Source organism: Schistocerca nitens, chromosome 7 (assembly GCF_023898315.1).
Source record: "Schistocerca nitens isolate TAMUIC-IGC-003100 chromosome 7, iqSchNite1.1, whole genome shotgun sequence".
In the NCBI taxonomy this organism is placed as follows: domain Eukaryota; kingdom Metazoa; phylum Arthropoda; class Insecta; order Orthoptera; family Acrididae; genus Schistocerca; species Schistocerca nitens.
The window spans coordinates 179,960,676-179,983,315 of NC_064620.1; positions in this window are offsets into that span (position 1 = coordinate 179,960,676).

A 22,640-nucleotide genomic window follows, 5' to 3' on the forward strand; every position below is an offset into this window, starting at 1 on the left:
AAAGTAAGAAAAATTAGTAGTAACTTTGTTGTAAATAAAAAAAATTCGACTTGACCTACAGGAGAACATGCACTACTACTTCTAGTACGACCTTTAGCACATTTGTTTCAAGTGCTGCATTTTATTTGTTCTAACAGTTCTGCTACAGGGTAGAAGGAGTGATCTAGTAAGAATGCACTTAGGTTTTTACACTGAGCTTGACGAAATAATTTTTATCTTAGGTGGAAAACTGTTGTAAATTTATATCGCATTATTTGTCATGGAAGTCCAATGACTCAGCAAGTCATTGGAACCCCCCTGCAGAAATATTGAGCCATGCTGCCTCTACAGCCACTCATAATTGAGAAAGTGCTGCCGGTGCAGGATTTTATGCACTGACCTCTCGCTCACATCTCATAAAGCTTCGATAGGGTTCATGTTTGGCCATCTGGGTGGCCAAATTATTCACTCGAATTGACAACTATGTCAAAGCAATCACGAACAATTGTGGCCCAGTGACAATTCAATCGTTGTATGGGAACATGAAATCCATGAATGGCTGCAAATGGTCTCCAAGCAACTGAATGTAACTATTTACAGAAAATGATCGGTTTAGTTACGTTGAGGACCCAGTCCATTCGACATTAGCACAGGGCACACTATTACGAAGCCACCTCTAGCTTGCACAGTGAATTGTTAACAACTTGGGTCCGTGGTTTCGTGTGGTATGCACCACACTCGAACCCCACCACCAACTCTGACCAACTGAAATAGGGACTCATCTGACCGGTTGTTCATTTGGATGTTCTATTATTATTTCGTTTCGGTGAGTCCAATAAATTGTTTTCGGACTTGGGTCTCCTGCATTTCTACTCTGCTAGCGCAGAACCTTCCAATAGTATTGCGAAAGAAACGTTAAGTTCTGGATTGGAAGTTACTGCTGTACTTCAGGATATTTGGTGGAAGGGGTAGGCTGAGATTCAGAAGCACAAATGCTCGCTGTATTTTTCAGGCGTAGATGAAGGCAAGGAGAGCATGTAGTTGGGAATATACTCCAAGAGGATGGTGGAGAACCGCTCTGGAGAGAGCAGATAGGTGGGAATTTTTTTTTTCTCCTTGGCACGAAACTGCTGGCGTCTTCGTTCCCTAGGCTTACACACACCACTTTATCTGACTTGAACTAACTTACGCCAAGGACAACACACATACCCATGCACGAGGGAGGATTAGAACCTCCGCCGGGGTGAGCCGTTCGAACCGCGGCTGTTGATGAGACTGATACAGGGTTATAAAGCCATGAGAAGAAGGAGAAGATAACAATCAGTCTGCTATGACGGCTCATACTTACGAGATAGCAAATAAATACGCTTTATGTAGATTGAGAGACTGCCATTCTGCCAGCTGCCATCAACAACACATACTTTTTCTGCTGAACTATCATACATGGATGCACGAGTTATAATGTTCAGAGTGATTAGTTTTAGTAGGGTAAACCTTGGTAAGTTCGTGGCATTGATTATTTCGTGATACTTTGTGGATTCCTCTCCACGGATTTATCAACCACGCTAGAAGTGCAGTCGCTGACCCACAAATAGCAGCACATGTCCCCGACCTGCAGCGGCCTTGGCAGCACAGTGAGTTGTTTTCTTCCGTTGGGGGTAGCTGTCTATCGCTTTCGCGCTGCAGAATTCCACGTGTTTTCAAAGTGCTGATCACTCCTCATATTAACAAGGTAACATTTTTTGATTTTGCACAGATGTTTATGTGACATAAATACATTTTTCTGATTAAGGTTTGTGTTTTTGCGTTTGTTAGTTTAGACGTAATAGCTTTAGCTGCGTTAGTTAAAATCTTAGCATTTTAACTGCCATCTTGCGCCACTTTAGACAGTCTCCGCAAATACTGCCTAATAAACGTATTTAAAAGCGGATATTTAATTATTTGTAGTAGCATGCCCGTGGTGTAGATAGAGCACTTCAGTTTAAACCAGATAATATATTAAATTTACATATCACGAATTAACCAAGCTATCACGAACTTAACCACTTTTTCCTTCTGCATTTTAGATGCCTCCAAAATATCGCAAATATGCCAACCAAAATATTATTACAGCAGCTAGGTTGGTAAAAGAGGAGAAGTACTCTATTAACAAGGCTTCAAAGCAATGTGAAGTGCCATGGTCTACCCTGAAAGACTTTCTTATCATCACTGAAGGTGAATGTGTAGGCCTACCTAAATTAGGGAAACCGTTTGTTTTACCTGTACAAATTGAACAAAGAATATGCAATTACATACTTTCCATGCAAGAATTAGGATTCGGAATAACTGTAATTCAGATTCGAAAACTGGCATATAAGCTACCTACAGCAGCTGATAGGAAACATTCCTTCAATGAAGAACAAGAAACTGCAGGGAACTGTTGGTGGAAAGATTTTAATACACGTTATGGGCTTACCTTAAGAGTACCTGAAAATATAGCTGCTTTTATCAAAAATTAGAAGCATTAGTCAGAGATTAGGAGTTCAAGATGGTCCACATCTAGTATGGAATTGCGATGAGACAGGGCTTTCATATGTGGTGAAAGCATCCAAGATCGTTACAGCAATCGGCAAAAAGTATGTATATAGCAGAACGTTTGCTGATCGAGGTGAAAATCACACACTGCTTGCCTGTGTCAATGGTAGTGGTCACTGGATACCACACATGGTGATATTTAAGGGTGTTCGAATGTCAGAAGATCTGAAAGATGTAATTCCTGGCACCATTGTGAAACTATCATCACCAAAAGGGTGGATAAATGGAGAACTTTTTCTGGAATGGCTCAATCATTTCATACAATGTATACCTCCTGCAAGACCTATAATTTTAGCAATGGATTCCCATGGATCCCATATTTCAGAAGAGGTCATTGATCTGGCCAAGAAGAACCAGATCTTTCTTCTGACATTTCCTTCTCACTCTACTCACATTCTGCAACCACTGGATGTAGGGGTATATAGGCAACTTAAAAGATCATGGGGAAAATCTTTAAATAGCTACAAGGTCAAGAATCCAGGTCTCAGACCCAAGAGGTCTGATCACCACAAATTGTTGAAACCTGCTTACAACAGTGCTTTCAGTCCTGAGACCATCACATCAGATTTTAGGAAGACTGGGATATATCCATTTAATCCTGACGCTGTGAATGATGAGGCAATAGCAACATCAAAGCTGATAGACAAACCTGCAGAAGACAATCTGGAACCAGCATTAGATGATTCAGAAATTCATTCAGAGGTGAATGAACTTATTGGTCTGGTTGTCTTAACAGATGATGGGAACAAATGGAAGCGGAGGAGGAAGACAGATAGCAAGGCAAAATGTCAAAATTCAAGAAGCAGCTCCCAAAAGAACCAGAGGTACGCCTACGCATTTTCTAAAATATTATCTCACGTGCTTCATTAACATAGCTGACAGTTGTTCCTTCGAGTTGTTGGTTGTTTATTTTAATGAAATTTATTGATTTATAGGTAGGCCACGAAAGGAAGATACATTAAATCCACAACCCAGCACCTCTGGAGTGACAAAGAAGAAGACGAAGGATGACAATAAATGTGGATCCTGTGGCCACAGTTATTTAGAAGACGCGAGGAAAAAATCAGGGGCGCTATGGATTGAGTGTAGTTTTTGTTTAATGTAGTACCATTCGAAGTGTCAACATACTTTTGAAGAGACTGAGGACGTTTTTATGTGTACCAAGTGTCAAAACCTTTCTGATGAAGACTAAAATGAGGCTTTCATTTAATCAGTAAATTCAATTCAGTGGTTTTGCTCATTACTTCATCAGTACTTTATCATTATTATCATAAATAAGCCTCAATGTCGTAAAATGTCAAAATAAAATTTTTTATAGCAATACAATGCTTTCAATATTTATATAATGCATTATCAGGATTAAGTCCCATAAGATTTCACACACATTTGAACATTATCAGGAAATTACTGCATTATCACGAAATTACCCAAGTACTGTCACGAACTTACCAAGGGGTATCACGAAATAACATACAAAATTCTTAGTTGATGAAATCATAAGGGAGAGAATGTAGAATCAACTAATCACAACATTGTGCATAATGAGTAATGCATTTAACGACAGGCTTACATATATAATTCAGCAAGCTTTCAAAATATTTTTTATGTAATTTAAATTAACTTAACACAGAAATCCTCACGAAATTATCAAGGTTTACCCTATTAATTGCTGTGAGGTATCCACAAAAATAAAAATAAAAAATTGCTGAAGGCAGGTAGTACATTTTGCGTTCAGTGGTCGTATACTGATAGCTTAGTTCAAGTCGTCATAAACTCATATAAATAAGAAAGTGGTTGGTAAGAAACAAGATATAAATGTAAATTCATATAATTTTCTTCAAAGGTAGTTAAACTACGATAGGATGGTTTAGACTAATGATCAGAAAACACATGGCACACAGAATTCCAGCACATGAGTAAATCAAACAAAGTAAAAATTGCGCCAGTCGCAGAACATTGAAAAGCGGCTTTAGTAGGTTGTACGATCATATTAAAAGGTCTACCATTCGCATGAATTACAGACAAACAAATTCTGCACCTAGTATCGAAACATTCTCTCCTCAGAAAGTCACAAATAACGTATCTCCACAAGGAAGATACGTTTCCAAGGCATGAAAGTTTCAGTGAACTACTCCACCATCAATTTCGCAGAGTGAACCAAGAAAATAATCTCGCACGAACTTCAGAGGTACGTGAATGAGTAGTAAACAGATACTACACATGTGGCGGTACTGCACGCCGTAAAAGTACTTCTTACCACACTGAAAAGCTGCAAACAGAGAAATTACCATCAGACAGCAAGACAAGACCTTCCGCTACGCTGGCCGGAGCCCAAAGTGCCTCTCGAAACCCGTGACACACAATCCGCAGCGCGATGGGCTGCCACCCTGTGGGTCAAATCAGCAGGAACTCAAAATGTCGACCTCAACGCCTCTCTCTCTCTCTCTCTCTCTCTGTCTCTCTCTCTCTTTGTCTCACACACACACACACACACACACACACACATACAAAGATCACGTACGCTGTACACAATCAATAACTAGGCATACAATAGCATCTTTGCAACAAGCAAGTAGTAGGCGAAGTAATGAAATAGAGTTGCAAACTAGATTGTAGAAGTTGCTAATGTAGCAGCAAACTATCATCTTGAGAACTGACTAATCATAAGTCACCAAATGTCAAAAATTTTTTGTGAAATAACTCAGTGGTAAACTGCAAAAATGAGAGTAACAATCGTACACAAGGGCCGTAACATTGTTGAGTGGTGTTATACAGCAAATTATTCTGGCCTACATACATGAAGCCGGATAGCAGTCAATGTTGAAAGGAAAAAAAGACAGAAATAACGCACAATACAGGCAGTATTTACTATCTTCTGTTATACATTTATTCTCTTCTATTACACCTCGTCAAGTTTGTCTCGTTCATTAAATTCTACTGTCCAGTTAGGTAATGGCTACACTCTCTGCTACACGGACACTGGACCTCCCTTCCCAACCCAATCAGTGCACGCATTCCAGCTATAGAGGTTAATAATTGACCTCAAATTGCCAAATTGTTAATTTGACAAGATTTTGTAATTATTTGACATACGCTGTCACCTGTGAAGTATCGTTCCGTTTTTTCGACCCTTGTGGAAGTGATATTCCTTTCTCGCCAAATGGCGGTAATTGGTTAATAGACGACTGGCCATTAAAATTGCTACACCACGAAGATGTGCTACAGACGCGAAATATAACGGACAGGAAGAAGATGCTGAGATATACAAATGATTAGCTTTCCAGAGCATTCTCACAAGGTTGACGCCGGTGGCGACACCTACAACGTGCTGACATGAGGAAAGTTTCTAACCGATTTCTCATACACAGACAGCAGTTGACCGGCGTTGCCTGGTGAAACGTTGTTGTGATGCCTCGTGTAAGGAGGATAAATGCGTACCATCACGTTTACGACTTTGATAAAGGTCGGATTGTAGCTTATCGCGATTGTGGTTTATCGCATCGCGACATTTCTGCTCGCGTTGGTCGATATCCAATGACTGTTAGCAGAATATGGAATCGGTGGGTTCAGGTGGGTAATACGGAACGCCGTGCTGGATCGCACCGGCTTCGTATCACTAGCAATCGAGATGACAGGCATCTTATCCGCATGGCTGTAACGGATCGTGCAGCAACGTCTCGATCCCTTAGTCAACAGATGGGGACGTTTGCAAGGCAATAACCATCTGCACGAAGAGTTCGACGACGTTTGTAGCAGCATGGACAATCAGCTCGGAGACCATGGCTGCGGTTACCCTTGACACTGCATCAGAGACAGGAGCGCCTGCGATGGTGTACTCAACGACGAACCTGGGTGCACGAATGGCAAAACGTCATTTTTTCGTATTAATCGAGGTTCTGTTTACAGCATCATGATGGTCGCACCCGTGTTTGGCGACATCGCGGTGAACGCACATTGGAAGCGTGTATTCGTGATCGCCATACTGGCGTATCACCCGGCGTGATGGTATGGAGTGCCATTGGTTACACGTCTCCGTCACGGCACTTTGAACAGTGGACGTTACATCTCAGATGTGTTACGACCCGTGGCTCTACCTTTCATTCGATCCCTGCGAAACTCTACATTTCAGCAGGATAATGCACGACCGCACGATGGAGGTCCTGTACAGACCTTTCTGGATACAGAAAATGTTCGACTGCTGCCCTGGCCAGCACATTCACCAGATCTCTCACCAATTGAAAACGTCTGGTCAATGGAGGCCAAGCAACTGGCTCGTCACAATACGCCAGTCACTACTCTTGATGAACTGTGGTATCGTGTTGAAGCTGCATGGGCCGTTGTACCTGTAAACGCCATCCAAGCTCTGTTTGACTCAATGCCCAGGCGTATCAAGGCCTTTATTACGGCCTGACGTGGTTGTTCTGGGTACTGATTTCTCAGGATCTTGAAAGGTGGCTACACTGAGCCACAGCGCCAGAGATCGCGCTAGAGAGTATAGTTCCGCCGCCTCCACTGGCAGTGATTATTGAGATGTCGTAGTGGGCAGTGCTTGTCGAGGACTCGTAGTAGTCAGTTCCTGTCGAGAGGTCGTGGTGGAGTGTGCTTGTCGAGATGTTGTAGTAAGGAGTGCTTGTTCCATGTTTTATGCAGTAGTTTGATGGGCTAGACAGCAGATGTTGTCCGAATGGAAATACTGTAATAATCAGAGTGCTTTTCGTCAATATATATGAAGGTAAAATGTGTTGTTTTTCATTATTTCAGTGTCTTAAATAATGCGTCATTACAGGTTCAGTCAACAAAGCATCTGGCTTGTGTTCTTGTATTAGAGTGTAATTCTGGTTTTCTTGAGTAATTATGGTATTTCTATTTCCTTTAATTAATTCAGTATAAATGATATTTAAAATTTCTTGTGTTATTGAAGAAGAACTGTGCCAGATGCGTACGTTGAATCACACTTCCACACACAGAACAGTTATACTTGTGCTTTGGTTTCGCAGGTTTTATAGTTGCTGGGGACTTAATTAATTAATTGTGGTAATGAAAATTTCCATTTCATTCTTTGTTGTTGTTCTATGCAGTCAGATAGCGTAATAATACTAGTCAGGGCCAACCGTTTACGAGACTTCGTAATCGAACAGACAGCTACTAAAGCAGAAAATTAAAATTATTTGCATTCTATATTAATTAAGCCCCCATGCACGTGGCGACCGCTGCTTCGGATCGTCCCTTGGAAATCTTCTGATTGTAAAAATAGTAGACAGTAGTATTGTTGTAGTAATTTGTAGTTTAGTAATTGTAGTCTATATTCCTTGTGTAGATTTGGTAATTGGCATTCATCTAATGGTATTTTTCAAAATTTAATTTTTTGTTGTCTTGTCTATGGGTGTGACAATTTAGTGCAATTATTTCAATTGTTCGATTAATCGTGTTTGAGGGAAGCATTTCGTGTGAATGATATTGTTGGAGATATAGTGTCATTCTGTGTAACTTTCGTATTGTGACGAGTTTTGTATGTTTTGTAAATGATTACGCGATCGATGAAAAAGGAAAAAATGATGAATAGTGAGAATAACGAAATTGTTAACATGGCGAACTCGCCAACACAGGAGAAAGGGGTGATGAATAATGGAGTTGAAAACAATTTAATAAGTCGGGAAAATAGGCCGGAAACAGGTCAAAATTTTTCACAATCGAAAAATTGTCAGAATACGAGATTAACGACAGAAGAGATGCAGCAGTTGATGAGTGCAATATTAAATTTGGGATCTGAATTGAGAGCAGCGATAAGAGGGTTAGGCTCACAAGTAGGAACAATTAAAACAGAGATAGGAACAATTAAAACAGATAGGGGAACAATGGAAACACGGTTAGACTCACTGGGATCACAGTTGGGATCTGAATTAAAAACAGTGGGATCACAAATAGGAACAATTAAAACAGAGATGGAAACAATGACAACACGGTTATGCTCACGAATAGGGACATGTTTCAAAAATACGAAAGATGAATCAAAGAAAGAAATTAGAGAAGAAGTACAACCGATTTTGAAGGCTCACAATAATAGTTTAATTTCAACAGAAATCAGACAAGAGGAACAGGACAGAGAACGGGAAGAAAAAGATCGCGTGATAGTACAAAAATTTTCAGAATTAAATTTACAATGTGCACACGATAAGGAAGAAATAATTGAGAGAATCGAGGAATCCGTACCAAATGACAGAATAAATAATTTAACGCAACAGTGTGAACAGTTAACTACTAAATGTGACAATACCGAAAACCGAGTCGCGACACTTACGGAAGACGTAAACTTATTGGAAAGAGATGAGGGGATTTCAGATAAATTGATAAGTCTTAGTTTAAATGGGGATAGAGATTCAGATGACACAGCTCCATTACCATTTGAAGAAACCGAAGAGTACCAGAACATAAATAAGCATGTTGAAAATCAGGAAAAATTTAATGATCGCGTTAATAGGGAATTTGAGGCACTACAAAAGCAAGACAAACATATTGAAAGCGAAATCGTAGGAAAAGACAGCAAAAGAAATTTAGAATCACAGATATCAGAGGGGTTTGAGGAAAATAATTTTGTTTCACTTACGAGAAGCAACAAGAGAGCGCCAGGCGCGTGAACTTGACAATAATCGACATTCAAACTGGGACAGACGCGGTAGGTCTTTGTCGCCACGAGGCGAAAACTTTGACTATAAACACTTTTTGACTGTTCGGAAATTTAAGATCTTCCGCAATTCTAAGAATGACATACATCCATGTGCATGGTTAGATCAGTTTATGTATGCACTCCCACCAAATTGGCCACTAAGTCACAAACTGAAATTTATGTGCAGTTATTAAAGTCCTCAGGGGATTCACTATACTAAGTGAATATGTGCCGTAGCGTTCACAGGGCCCCGAGCTGTAGTGGTGCTATTTCCCTTTTAGTTTTCTGCACCGCTGCCTACTCTTTCACTATTCTTTGCATCTATAAAAACAATTCTTCTACTATCCATCTATCTAGACAGTAGGTAAAAAATAACCGGATTTGACTGTTTTACCCAAAAGAGATTTCGGAAATTACCGTTTGGACTTACTGTATCTTCTGCAGCATTCATTCATAGCTTAAATGAAATTTTACCTGTTTATCTTCGTGATAATATTACTTCATATGTTGACGATATTCTTATTGCTAAACGTTCTTGGAGTGAACATAACAAAATTTTGGATTCATTATTACGTATTTTTGCACGAGTTGGCATGACAGTGAACTTGGAAAAATCTGAATTTTGTCGTTCTCAGGTGAAATTTCTCGGTCACATTATTTCTACAGAAGGTATTCTTCCTGATCCAGAGAAACTAGACGCTATTCGTAATTATGCTGTTTCTTCCACAAAACGTGATGTTCGTAGTTTCCTTGGTGTCTGTAATTTTCTTAGACGCTTTGTTAGATTGGACAATTTTGCCACACCTCGTTTACACATTTCAGTTATGCGCACTTTGGTCCCAGAAAATGTTTTCATAAATTACGAGAAAATTGCAACTTCAGTAATATGGAAAAACGTATTCGATCTGTTCTTGCCAAATGCAAATTATGTCAAAAGGCTAAGCCGCCAACAATTTCTCACAGAGCACCGTTGTTTCCTATCATTCCAGCGAAATTAAAGGACATGGCTGCAGTCGATTTGTTCGGTCCAGTGGTTCGTTCTACTAATGGTTTTGCGTACATTTTCGTAGCAGTGGAATTGACATCAAAATATGTGTGTTTTACACCTTTACGCAAAGCAACAGCTCGTTCAGTATCTAATGCTTTCATCAAACATTTTCTTAAAGAAGTTGGTCATGTTGATAAGGTTATATCAGATAATGGATCACAGTTTCGCTCTAAAATTTGGCTTCGTACTCTACGGCGTCGTAAGATTAAACCAATTTTTATTTCACTTTTTCACGCTCAATCTAATGCTTCAGAGAGATGGATGAAGGAAATCAATAAATTGTGTCGTCTTTATTGTCATCAGAATCACAGAACTTGGGATCAGTATCTTCATATTTTTCAAAACATTCTGAATGAACTTCCTAATGACTCAACTTCTTTACCGCCTCTATTGATATTAAAAAATAAAGTACCAACAAATCGCATTTCTGAAATTGTTCCTCTTCCGCCTACACGGAAACTGCGGCATTCTGAAGTTGTCAACCTGGCTCTACGAAATAATGCATCTGCGGCTGCTAGAAGAGAGAAATCAGCTAAACGTCCTGGTCGTTTAAAAATTTTGTCAGTTGGTCAAAAGGTGTTAATTAAGTCTCATCGTTTGTCTCATAAAGGAAACTCTTAAATCTCGGCGCTCTAAGGGAATACATCATATATCGAACGTAAAAATTTTTGTGGAATGACATACTTTTGAGAAACCAACAGTTATACGTAAACATGCGGAGAATACAAGGATACCGCGCCGTGTTCCGGCGGCGGCAGATACTCAAAGCAACAGTGAAGTCTGCGCGCCGCACAAGGCTGTCGTTGACCGCAAACAATCACTTCCTACGTCACGCGCCTACAGCTGATCGAGCGCTCAGTGCGAATGCACTGACAGCCGTAAACAAATACACAGTCTAATTTCTCCGACAAAATTCTGTATAAAACTATGGTGACTTTATAAATTATGTTATTAACGTTCAGTATTTTTCAGGATACGGTTGTGTAAAATATTTAAGACCTTCAGGTAAATTCTGTGCGTGTCCGACGTTAAGACGACTTACTATGGAGAAAATTTCAGGAAGAATGTAAATTAAAAAAAAGTAATAAACTAAAAAAGGGTAACTATTAATTGAGTTTATTTTTCAGGTAACATAATTCCACTTAGGTACGTATTTTAGATGTAATTTGCTGCTTGCGATTACGTGATTCATACTTTGTGCTAAATTTCATGTTCTATGAATTTACTTGTGAAGCGACGTGCTTGTGTACATTTACTGATTTTGACAATGTTTTATTAATGAACAGGGTTGTTACTTATGTATATTGTGCATCGCTTGGCTGCACTGCCTTTTCACTGATGTCATATTTTTTATTATGTGCCTGCTGTGCTTATTTATTTAAATTGTAATTGTCAACTGATTAATTGTGCTGACTGTGGTTATGTATGTAAGATATACTTTGTGATTTATCTGCTTGCGCCTTCATATTTACTTATTAAGGTCACATATGAATATTTATTTGCTTATGCTGATATGATGCTAATGACTTGTTTATTACGTAAGATATATGTTTGCTGCTGTGCGTATGGATTGCATATTAACACATTTCCTTTTGTTCTCATAAGTACTCTTTAATTTGGTGTATAGAAATGCTGATATACTGTGTGCGAACATGGAGTTTAGGTCACACTATCGTATTAATTATAGATTCTTCGCTTGGCAGAGCCTCGTTATAGGGATTGTGCTGCATCCACTTGTTGACATTCTGTTCGCTACTGGTATATTGTCGCGCTATTGCATGTTTTGCTTACGCTCAGTGCCTTATATTTTTAAGATAAGAAAATGAACTGCTATAATTCTACGAACGACGTTGGTACAAGAAACTTCATAGAAGTCACATGAGCTGGAGGTTTTATGGAAGGTGTATAAATTTATGCTAATAGGAAGGAAGCTAACGACATGACATACCAACACTAGGTTAGACCATTGACAGTTATTACACTGCATTTTTCGTGAGTAATTGAAATAGGAAGTGACACTTGACACAAGAAATACTCCACATGTTTGCTTCTGTTTGCCATAATTTTTGAAGTGGTGTACACACTGTGAAATATTATGATCATTCACACTCCGTAATCGTACTTAATTACTGAGAGTTATTCGAACTAAGTCTGTTAGAGGTCATGTATGCATTTCTTTTATTTAATGATGGACAAGGAACCAAAATGTATCTTATAATTTATAATGAGTAGAAAATTTGGGTCAGATGGATTACACAGAGGTTGTGTGTGGACACTGTGTCTTCGGATTGTATGGGATGATGAATTGAAGTTGCACTAGGATTTTGTCTGTACTTGTGCGAGGAGACTGACTAGAGGAAAGAGTTGTTATGGAAGTGAAATGATATTGGTGCTGAGGTTTATATATATCGACGAAGTGAAGAGGTATTATTGAAGTATTAAGATTAAGTGATGATGATTGGAGTTTTCGTGGACAAGAGGTAAGGTAAATGATATTGATGATAAGGTTTATATGTATCGACGTATTGAAGAGGTATTAGTGAAGTATTGAGATTATGTGACGCTGATGATTATTGGAGTTTTGGTGGATAAGAGGTGAAGTAAGTGAGGAGCATATTTGTTTTGTTGGTCTATATGGAACAAGGAGGATGAAGATGGCAAACTAGAACACTCAAGTAGAAAGAAGATTGTCTACACACACACTTTGTTAAATCACTAAGCAGTATATACTTTTTTTTTGGAGAGAGGAAGTAATTGCATGTCTTGGCTCACTGACAGTTGTTCAGCAACCGCACATTTTGATCTGGCTTGGCAAACATTGCTCTTGACATGATGACTATGACGTTGACTAACTATTATTGACGGTTATACATTGCTGCCACTACTACTTGATACACATGATGAACATAAAATTTTGACAGAATTGCATTTACACAGTTAACACTATTCAACTACACAGTAGCACTAGATGTGGATGAAAGATGAGTGAGTGTGTTTTGTGTGTTTTCCTTTTATAATCCCAGAGAAGTGATCCCAACCTATCTCCTAAATATTATTTTACTTGTTTGTTGTGGCTTGCGCTGACACCCATAAATGTTATAGGTTTACTGCTATTTGTGTATTGTAATAGTTAATATGACAATTATCTGATATCATTTGTGTGTTTATTATTATTTGTATGATGAACTGTCTAATTAGTGATAGGGAATATTTTGGACTGTTATTTGCACTTTTTCTACATGATTGGTGCCACTAGGACATGTTTAATTTCTGCTGATGAACTGTGTGATTAGTGATAGGGAATAGTATGGACTGTTATTTGCACTTTTTCTACATGATTGGTGCCACTAGGACATGTTTAATTTCTGCTGATGAACAGTGTGATTAGTGATAGTGAATTTTATGGACTGCGGTCAGCACCTGGTCAACATTACTGGGTGCCACTGATGGACTGCTTCTACCGAAATGATGTCACTTGTTGGTGTCGGCACCTGTTCAACATTGCTGGTGCCACTAATGGAACTGCTTCTACTGAAAAGATGTCACCTGTTGCTGTGTGCACCTGCTCAACATTGCTGGTGCCACTAATGGAACTGCTTATACTGAAATGGTGTTACTTGTTGGTGTCTGCACCTGTTCAACATTGCTGGTGCCACTAATGGAACTGCTTATACTGAAATGGTGTTACTTGTTGGTGTCTGCACCTATTCAACATTACTGGGTGCCACTGATGGACTGCTTCTACCGAAATGATGTCACTTGTTGGTGTCGGCACCTGCTCAACATTGCTGGGTGCCACTGATGGACTGCTTCTACTGAAAAGATGTCACCTGTTGATATCTGCACCTGTTCAACATTGCTGGTGCCACTAATGGAACTGCTTATACTGAAATGGTGTTACTTGTTGGTGTCTGCACCTATTCAACATTACTGGGTGCCACTGATGGACTGCTTCTACTGAAAAGATGTTACTGGTGGGTGTCTGCACCTGTTCAACATTGCTGGTGCCACTAATGGAACTGCGTATACTGAAATGGTGTTACTTGTTGGTGTCTGCACCTATTCAACATTACTGGGTGACACTGATGGACTGTTTCTACTGAAAAAATGTCACTTGTTGGTTTTTGCACCTGTTGACCATTGCTGGATGCTACTGCTGGAACTGTCAACCACTTGTTTCTTGGGCTATGGAAAGCGTTTATGTGAATATTTGTATAAACTGATTTTTTGTGTATTACTGTTTGTGAAAAGTTATGAGACTCTTACCTGCACATATTCGTCATTGCTGACGCTATTGATTGAACTGTTTAAACCACATAATACTTGTGTAAACTATTATGTAAAGTCACATGTATGAAAGAATTTGTATTGCTTACTGTATTTTATATATTAGGTTATTGAAAGGTCAGTGCAAAGCCAAAATTTTATCTAGTTATATGATATTTACGCATTAATATTATCTTTTATTTTTGTCTGTATTTTTTTTGACGAATTTGGTAGTATTTTCACCACCAATGCTGGCAAAAATACCATCAAATTCTAGCCCGTGGAGGAAGGGCATATGAAAGGTGGCTACACTGAGCCACAGCGCCAGAGATCGCGCTAGAGAGTATTGTTCCGCCGCCTCCACTGGCAGTGATTATTGAGATGTCGTAGTGGGCAGTGCTTGTCGAGGACTCGTAGTAGTCAGTTCCTGTCGAGAGGTCGTGGTGGAGTGTGCTTGTCGAGATGTTGTAGTAAGGAGTGCTTGTTCCATGTTTTATGCAGTAGTTTGATGGGCTAGACAGCAGATGTTGTCCGAATGGAAATACTGTAATAATCAGAGTGCTTTTCGTCAATATATATGAAGGTAAAATGTGTTGTTTTTCATTATTTCAGTGTCTTAAATAATGCGTCATTACAGGTTCAGTCAACAAAGCATCTGGCTTGTGTTCTTGTATTAGAGTGTAATTCTGGTTTTCTTGAGTAATTATGGTATTTCTATTTCCTTTAATTAATTCAGTATAAATGATATTTAAAATTTCTTGTGTTATTGAAGAAGAACCGTGCCAGATGCGTACGTTGAATCACACTTCCACACACAGAACAGTTATACTTGTGCTTTGGTTTCGCAGGTTTTATAGTTGCTGGGGACTTAATTAATTAATTGTGGTAATGAAAATTTCCATTTCATTCTTTGTTGTTGTTCTATGCAGTCAGATAGCGTAATAATACTAGTCAGGGCCAACCGTTTACGAGACTTCGTAATCGAACAGACAGCTACTAAAGCAGAAAATTAAAATTACACTCCTGGAAATTGAAATAAGAACACCGTGAATTCATTGTCCCAGGAAGGGGAAACTTTATTGACACATTCCTGGGGTCAGATACATCACATGATCACACTGACAGAACCACAGGCACATAGACACAGGCAACAGAGCATGCACAATGTCGGCACTAGTACAGTGTATATCCACCTTTCGCAACAATGCAGGCTGCTATTCTCCCATGGAGACGATCGTAGAGATGCTGGATGTAGTCCTGTGGAACGGCTCGCCATGCCATTTCCACCTGGCGCCTCAGTTGGACCAGCGTTCGTGCTGGACGTGCAGACCGCGTGAGACGACGCTTCATCCAGTCCCAATCATGCTCAATGGGGGACAGGTCCGGAGATCTTGCTGGCCAGGGTAGTTGACTTACACCTTGTAGAGCACGTTGGGTGGCACGGGATACATGCGGACGTGCATTGTCCTGTTGGAACAGCAAGTTCCCTTGCCGGTCTAGGAATGGTAGAACGATGGGTTCGATGACGGTTTGGATGTACCGTGCACTATTCAGTGTCCCCTCGACGATCACCAGTGGTGTACGGCCAGTGTAGGAGATCGCTCCCCACACCATGATGCCGGGTGTTGGCCCTGTGTGCCTCGGTCGTATGCAGTCCTGATTGTGGCGCTCACCTGCACGGCGCCAAACACGCATACGACCATCATTGGCACCAAGGCAGAAGCGACTCTCATCGCTGAAGACGACACGTCTCCATTCGTCCCTCCATTCACGCCTGTCGCGACACCACTGGAGGCGGGCTGCACGATGTTGGGGCGTGAGCGGAAGACGGCCTAACGGTGTGCGGGACCGTAGCCCAGCTTCATGGAGACGGTTGCGAATGGTCCTCGCCGATACCCCAGGAGCAACAGTGTCCCTAATTTGCTGGGAAGTGGCGGTGCGGTCCCCTACGGCACTGCGTAGGATCCTACGGTCTTGGCGTGCATCCGTGCGTCGCTGCGGTCCGGTCCCAGGTCGACGGGCACGTGCACCTTCCGCCGACCACTGGCGACAACATCGATGTACTGTGGAGACCTCACGCCCCACGTGTTGAGCAATTCGGCGGTACGTCCACCCGGCCTCCCGCATGCCCACTATACGCCCTCGCTCAAAGTCCGTCAACTGCACATACGGTTCACGTCCACGCTGTCGCGGCATGCTACCAGTGTTAAAGACTGCGATGGAGCTCCGTATGCCACGGCAAACTGGCTGACACTGACGGCGGCGGTGCACAAATGCTGCGCAGCTAGCGCCATTCGACGGCCAACACCGCGGTTCCTGGTGTGTCCGCTGTGCCGTGCGTGTGATCATTGCTTGTACAGCCCTCTCGCAGTGTCCGGAGCAAGTATGGTGGGTCTGACACACCGGTGTCAATGTGTTCTTTTTTCCATTTCCAGGAGTGTATTTGCATTCTATATTAATTAAGCCCACATGCAATCTATGCACCCAAATTGCGTGAAAATATAATCACACGTTAGTTCTAGTATAATATAGTTGTCCAATGAATACCCGTTTATCATCTTCATTTCTTCTTGGTGTTGCAATTTGAATGGCCAGTAGTGCAGTTTACCCTTAATACGGTGCGAAATTCGAATTTAATTATTTTATTCGATGAATCGAACTGACTGGAGATGAACATCAAGACTTCATTTTTACTGTCTGTTGTGCACAATGTGGTGCCGCACAGGGTACATTTAGCGCTCTTTCGACAAATTTGAGGTATGAGGGAAGTCCCATGCGCGTCTAGTACAACCGAACTAGCTGCACAACAGCACGGAGAGAGGAAAGTTAAATTCGCGCAACTGTTCCGTTTTCTTCACAGATTTGTGGACACTTGCCTGTGCAGCCTGAGTGAGCGGGCCGCTTTGTCCCGCAGGATTAGCGGGGCTCGGGCGGGCTGTCGGCGGCGCGCGGTGAAGTCGGCAAGTTTGCGCCGGCAGCTGTCAGAGCGCCGCCGCGGAGCCTTAATTAAATCACGCCAATTACAACGCGGCTGCCGGCTTGCTCGCACCACGCACCTCCACGGCCGGATCTGCGCTTTGCGCTGCACTGCGCTGCGGGAATTAATCTAATCCGCGGCGCGGCCACGCGCTGCATTGGCACCTCGCACCATCAGCCAGTTCTTCTTGTGGTGCTCTGCAACGACCGGTGGAACTCCACAGCTGTTGGTCAACTTGAGTTAGCTGAAGACAATGTCTCCTTGTACAAGCGTAGGCTTCCACTACTGTTGCCATCTCCAGTGAAAGATATGTGGTCAGTTGTTCACGGTTTCTTCTGGTCTGAGGCGCTCCAACTTCGTGATGGGTCCACTTGTACGTGGAGCCAGATTAATGAAAAATGACCTGAAACGGTTGTCATATGTAGAAGAGATTGTGTCTTTGACACCACTGAACCAAAGACGATGCCTGAATGCCAGATCGACTGTAAGTAGGAGCGCGCGGAGCGCAGTAGCAGTTTCCGTTGCACTCTGTTATAGGTGGGATGTACGATTTAAAGCTAGTGGCTAGCTGTGAGATTTAGTTGTTGGTCTATGGACGCAGCATAATACAGTTTTTATAAAATGAAGTTATCAATGATATTGTTTGTGCTCACAAGGAACTGGTAAATGTTAGTTCGTAAAGCATACACGGTGTTACAAAAAGGTACGGCCAAAATTTCAGGAAACATTCCTCACACACAAAGAAAGAAAATATGTTATGAGGACATGCGTCCGGAAACGCTTACTTTCCATGTTAGAGCTCATTTTATTACTTCTCTTCAAATCACATTAATTGTGGAATGGAAACACACAGCAACAGAACGTACCAGCGTGACTTCAAACACTTTGTTACAGGAAATGTTCAAAATGTCCCCCGTTAGCGAGGGTACATGCATCCACCCTTCGTCGCATGGAATCCCTGATGCGCTGATGCAGCCCTGGAGAATGGCGTATTGTATCACAGCCGTCCACAATACGAGCACGAAGAGTCTCTACATTTGGTACCGGGGTTGCGTAGACAAGAGCTTTCAAATGCCCCCATAAATGAAAGTCAAGAGGGTTGAGGCCAGGAGAGCGTGGAGGCCATGGAATTGGTCCTCCTCTACCAATCCATCGGTCACCGAATCTGTTGTTGAGAAGCATACGAACACTTCGACTGAAATGTGCAGGAGCTCCATCGTGCATGAATCACATGTTGTGTCGTACTTGTAAAGGCACATGTTCTAGCAGCACAGGTAGAGTATCCCGTATGAAATCATGATAACGTGCTCCACTGAGCAGCTCGTGGTCGTGCGGTAGCGTTCTCGCTTCCCGCGCCCGGGTTCCCGGGTTCGATTCCCGGCGGGGCAGGGATTTTCTCTCCCTCGTGATGACTGGGTGTTGTGTGATGTCCTTAGGTTTGTTAGGTTTAAATAGTTCTAAGTTCTAGGAGACTGATGACCATAGATGTTAAGTCCCATAGCGCTCAGAGCCTTCCATTGAGCGTAGGTGGAAGAACATGGGGCCCAATCAAGACATCACCAACAATGCCTGCCCAAACGTTCACAGAAAATCTGTGTTAATGACGTGATTGCACAATTGCGTGCGGATTCTCGTCAGCCCACACATGTTGATTGTGAAAATTTACAATTTGATCATGTTGGAATGAAGCGTAAAGAGAACATTTGCACTGAAATGTTGGATGAACCATTCGCAGAAGTGTACCCGTGGAGGCCAATCAGCTGCTGATAGTGCCTGCACACGCTGTACATGGTACGGAAACAACTGGTTCTACCGTAACACTCTCCATACAGTGACGTGGTCAACGTTACCTTGTACAGCAGCAGCTTCTCTGACGCTGACATTACGGTTATCGTGAACTGCACGAAGAATTGCCTCGTCCATTGCAGGTGTCATCGTCGTTCTAGGTCTTCCCCAGTCGCGAGTCATAGGCTGGAATGTTCCGTGCTCCCTAAGACGCCGATCAATTGCTTCGAACGTCTTCCCGTCGGGACACCTTCGTTCTGGAAATCTGTCTCGATACAAACGTACCGCGCCACGGCTATTGCCCCGTGCTAATCCATACATAAAATGGGCATCTGCCAACTGCGCATTTGTAAACATTGCACTGACTGCAAAACCACGTTCGTGATGAACACTAACCTGTTGATGCTACGTACTGATGTGCTTGATGCTAGTACTGTAGTGCAATGAGTCGCATGTCAACACAAGCACCGAAGTAAACATTACCTTCCTTCAATTGGGGCAACTGGCGGTGAATCGAGGAAGTACAGTACATACTGACGAAACTAAAATGAGCTCTAATTTGGAAATTAAGCGTTTCCGGACACATGTCCACATAACATTTTTTCTTTATTTGTGTGTGAGGAATGTTTCCTGAAAGTTTGGCCGTACCATTTTGTAACACCCTGTATAGTATTAATTTGTAAGTGTACAAGATTATCAAGAATTGTTGTGACACTGATCGTTTACAAATATTGACCACTGTCCCTGGCAATGAGAAAAGAGTAATGAATAGATATTATAATTCAAAGGGAAAGCAACTGGAACAAATTTATAAGGTAATGAAATTTTGCATATTCAGCTTTAAATATGCAGCAACGCGACATGTGGATTTCCGTCAATTTTACAATACTGACCCTTGAGTCTAGAAAGCAGCTTTTTCCAGCAGATTTAATGTATACGTTGATGAGGTACATCCGATTTTTAATATTTTGTGTGTTTTGTAATCCTGATACAGAGATGTTTAATTCTGGAATCTATTTTGTCAAGCGATGTCAGACTTTTTCTCATGTAACAGTCCAAGTGTTTTTAATTACATCAGTAAGTGAGAATTGCAGAACAGCTGAGACATTCACTGATTTTTAAGTTAATGTAAAATGTTTCAGATCAGATTTTGTGAAGGAGAAATTTTATTTTGAATACAATTTCCAATCTGAAGCATTCCGTCTAAGCATATCCCATTATCAGTACCTCACCCCCTTCCATTTCGTGGTTATTTCATTCCAATGAATATTATTCAAGAGAAATCATTTTTCTGTCATAATCAGAAAAATATACTATGCAATCAAAAGTATCCGGACACGTGATTGAAAATGACTTACAATTTCGTAGCGGCCTCCATCGGTAATGCTGGAATTCAGTGTGTTGTTGGCACACCCTTAGCTTTAATGACAGGTTCCACTCTCGCCGGAGTACGTTAATTTAGGTGCCGGAAGGTTTCTTGGAGAATAGCAGCCCATTCTTCATGGAGTGCTGCACATAGGAGAGGTATACATGTCGATCGGTGAGCCCTGGCACGAAGTCGGCGTTCCAAAACATCCCAAAGGTAGGATTCAGGTCAGGACTCTGTGCAGGCCAATCAATTACAGGGATGTTATTGCCGTGTAACAAAAATGGTTCAAATGGCTCTGAGCACTATGGGACTCAACTGCTGAGGTCATTAGTCCCCTAGAACTTAGAACTAGTTAAACCTTACTAACCTAAGGACATCACAAACATCCATGCCCGAGGCAGGATTCGAACCTGCGACCGTAGCGGTCTTGCGGTTCCAGACTGCAGCGCCTTTAACCGCACGACCACTTCGGCCGGCTTGCCGTGTAACCACTCCACCACAGGCCGTCCATAATTGACAGGTGCTCGATAGTGTTGAAAGATGCAATCACCGTCCCCGAATTGCTCTTCAACAGTGGGAAGCAAGAACGTGCTTTAAACATCAATGTTTGCCTGTGCTGTGACAGTGCCACGAAAACAACAAGAGAAGCGAGCCCCCTCCATGAAAAACACGACCACACCATAACACCACCGCCTCCGAATTTTAGTGTTGGCCTTGGCAGACGACGTTGACACCCTGACATCGGATCGCCACACTATGTACCGTGATTCGACTGTTCAATCGTCCAGTGTTTACGCTCCTTACACCAAGCGAGGCGTCGTTTGGCATTTATCGTTTCTCATGTAGGGCTTATCAGCAGCCACTTGACCATGAAATGCAACACGTAACTGTCATAGTACTTGCAGGGTATCCTGATGCAGTTTGGAATTCCTGTGCGATGATCTGGGTAGATGTCTGCCTATTACACATTACGACCCTCTTCAACTGTCGGCGGTCTCTGTCAGTCAACAGACGATGTCGGCCTGTATCCTTTTGTGCTGTACGTGTCCCTTCACGTTTCCACTTCGCTATCACGTAGGAAAATGTGGACCTAGGGATGTTCAGGAGTGTGGAAATCTTGCGTACAAACGTATGACACTAGTGACAGCCAATCACCTGACCACGTTCTCAGTCCGTGAGTTCCGCGGAGCATCCCATTCTGCTCTCTCACGATGTACAATGACTACTGCGGTCGCTCATAAGGAGTACCTGACAGTAGGTGGCAGCAAAATGCACCTAATATGAAAAACGTATGATTTTGGGGATGTCCAGATACGTTTGATCACATAGTGTATTAATGCGCCAGAATCAGAAAACTATTAATGTTTGTAACAGTTTCAAAGTGGGCAGCATTGCAGAGCTCTGAGCCAATATCCAGTATTTTCACTGAACGTTTGCAAGTTTATTCATTTATAAGCCAGTCTAGTAATATTATTTGCATGAAGCTATTTTACTGCCAGCATTGCACTTCTCTGTGCCTAGACTGGGTATTTTCTATGCTTATTGTGGAGAGAACAGATTACCAAGTTCACATCCGTTGTGACTATGGAGCTAAGGAATATTTATTTCGTTGTTTATTTGCACAGGAAATTTTGTCAGCTTATTGTACAGAGCCATAGAACTCGGTGCTCACGAGACGGCGTAGATTTCAGAGTGACTGATTTCATTATGAACATTGCATATTGGTTTTCCATATTAAGTTGTTGAATTTTTTTGTATTACATTAAAACTGACTAAACACACCTTTTGTTCATCAACACATCACACAGTAAATTAACAAACAAACACCATTAACATTTGTATAAAGAACGTTACAACTTCTCCTACAATCGCTTTCTCTTTTTTCATAAAGAGTTGCAATTGCTTGTGACCAGGAGACTGGCCACCAGAGTGCATCACTGTTGTTCGTGTTTAGTGTTGTTACCAATCCTGGTACCGT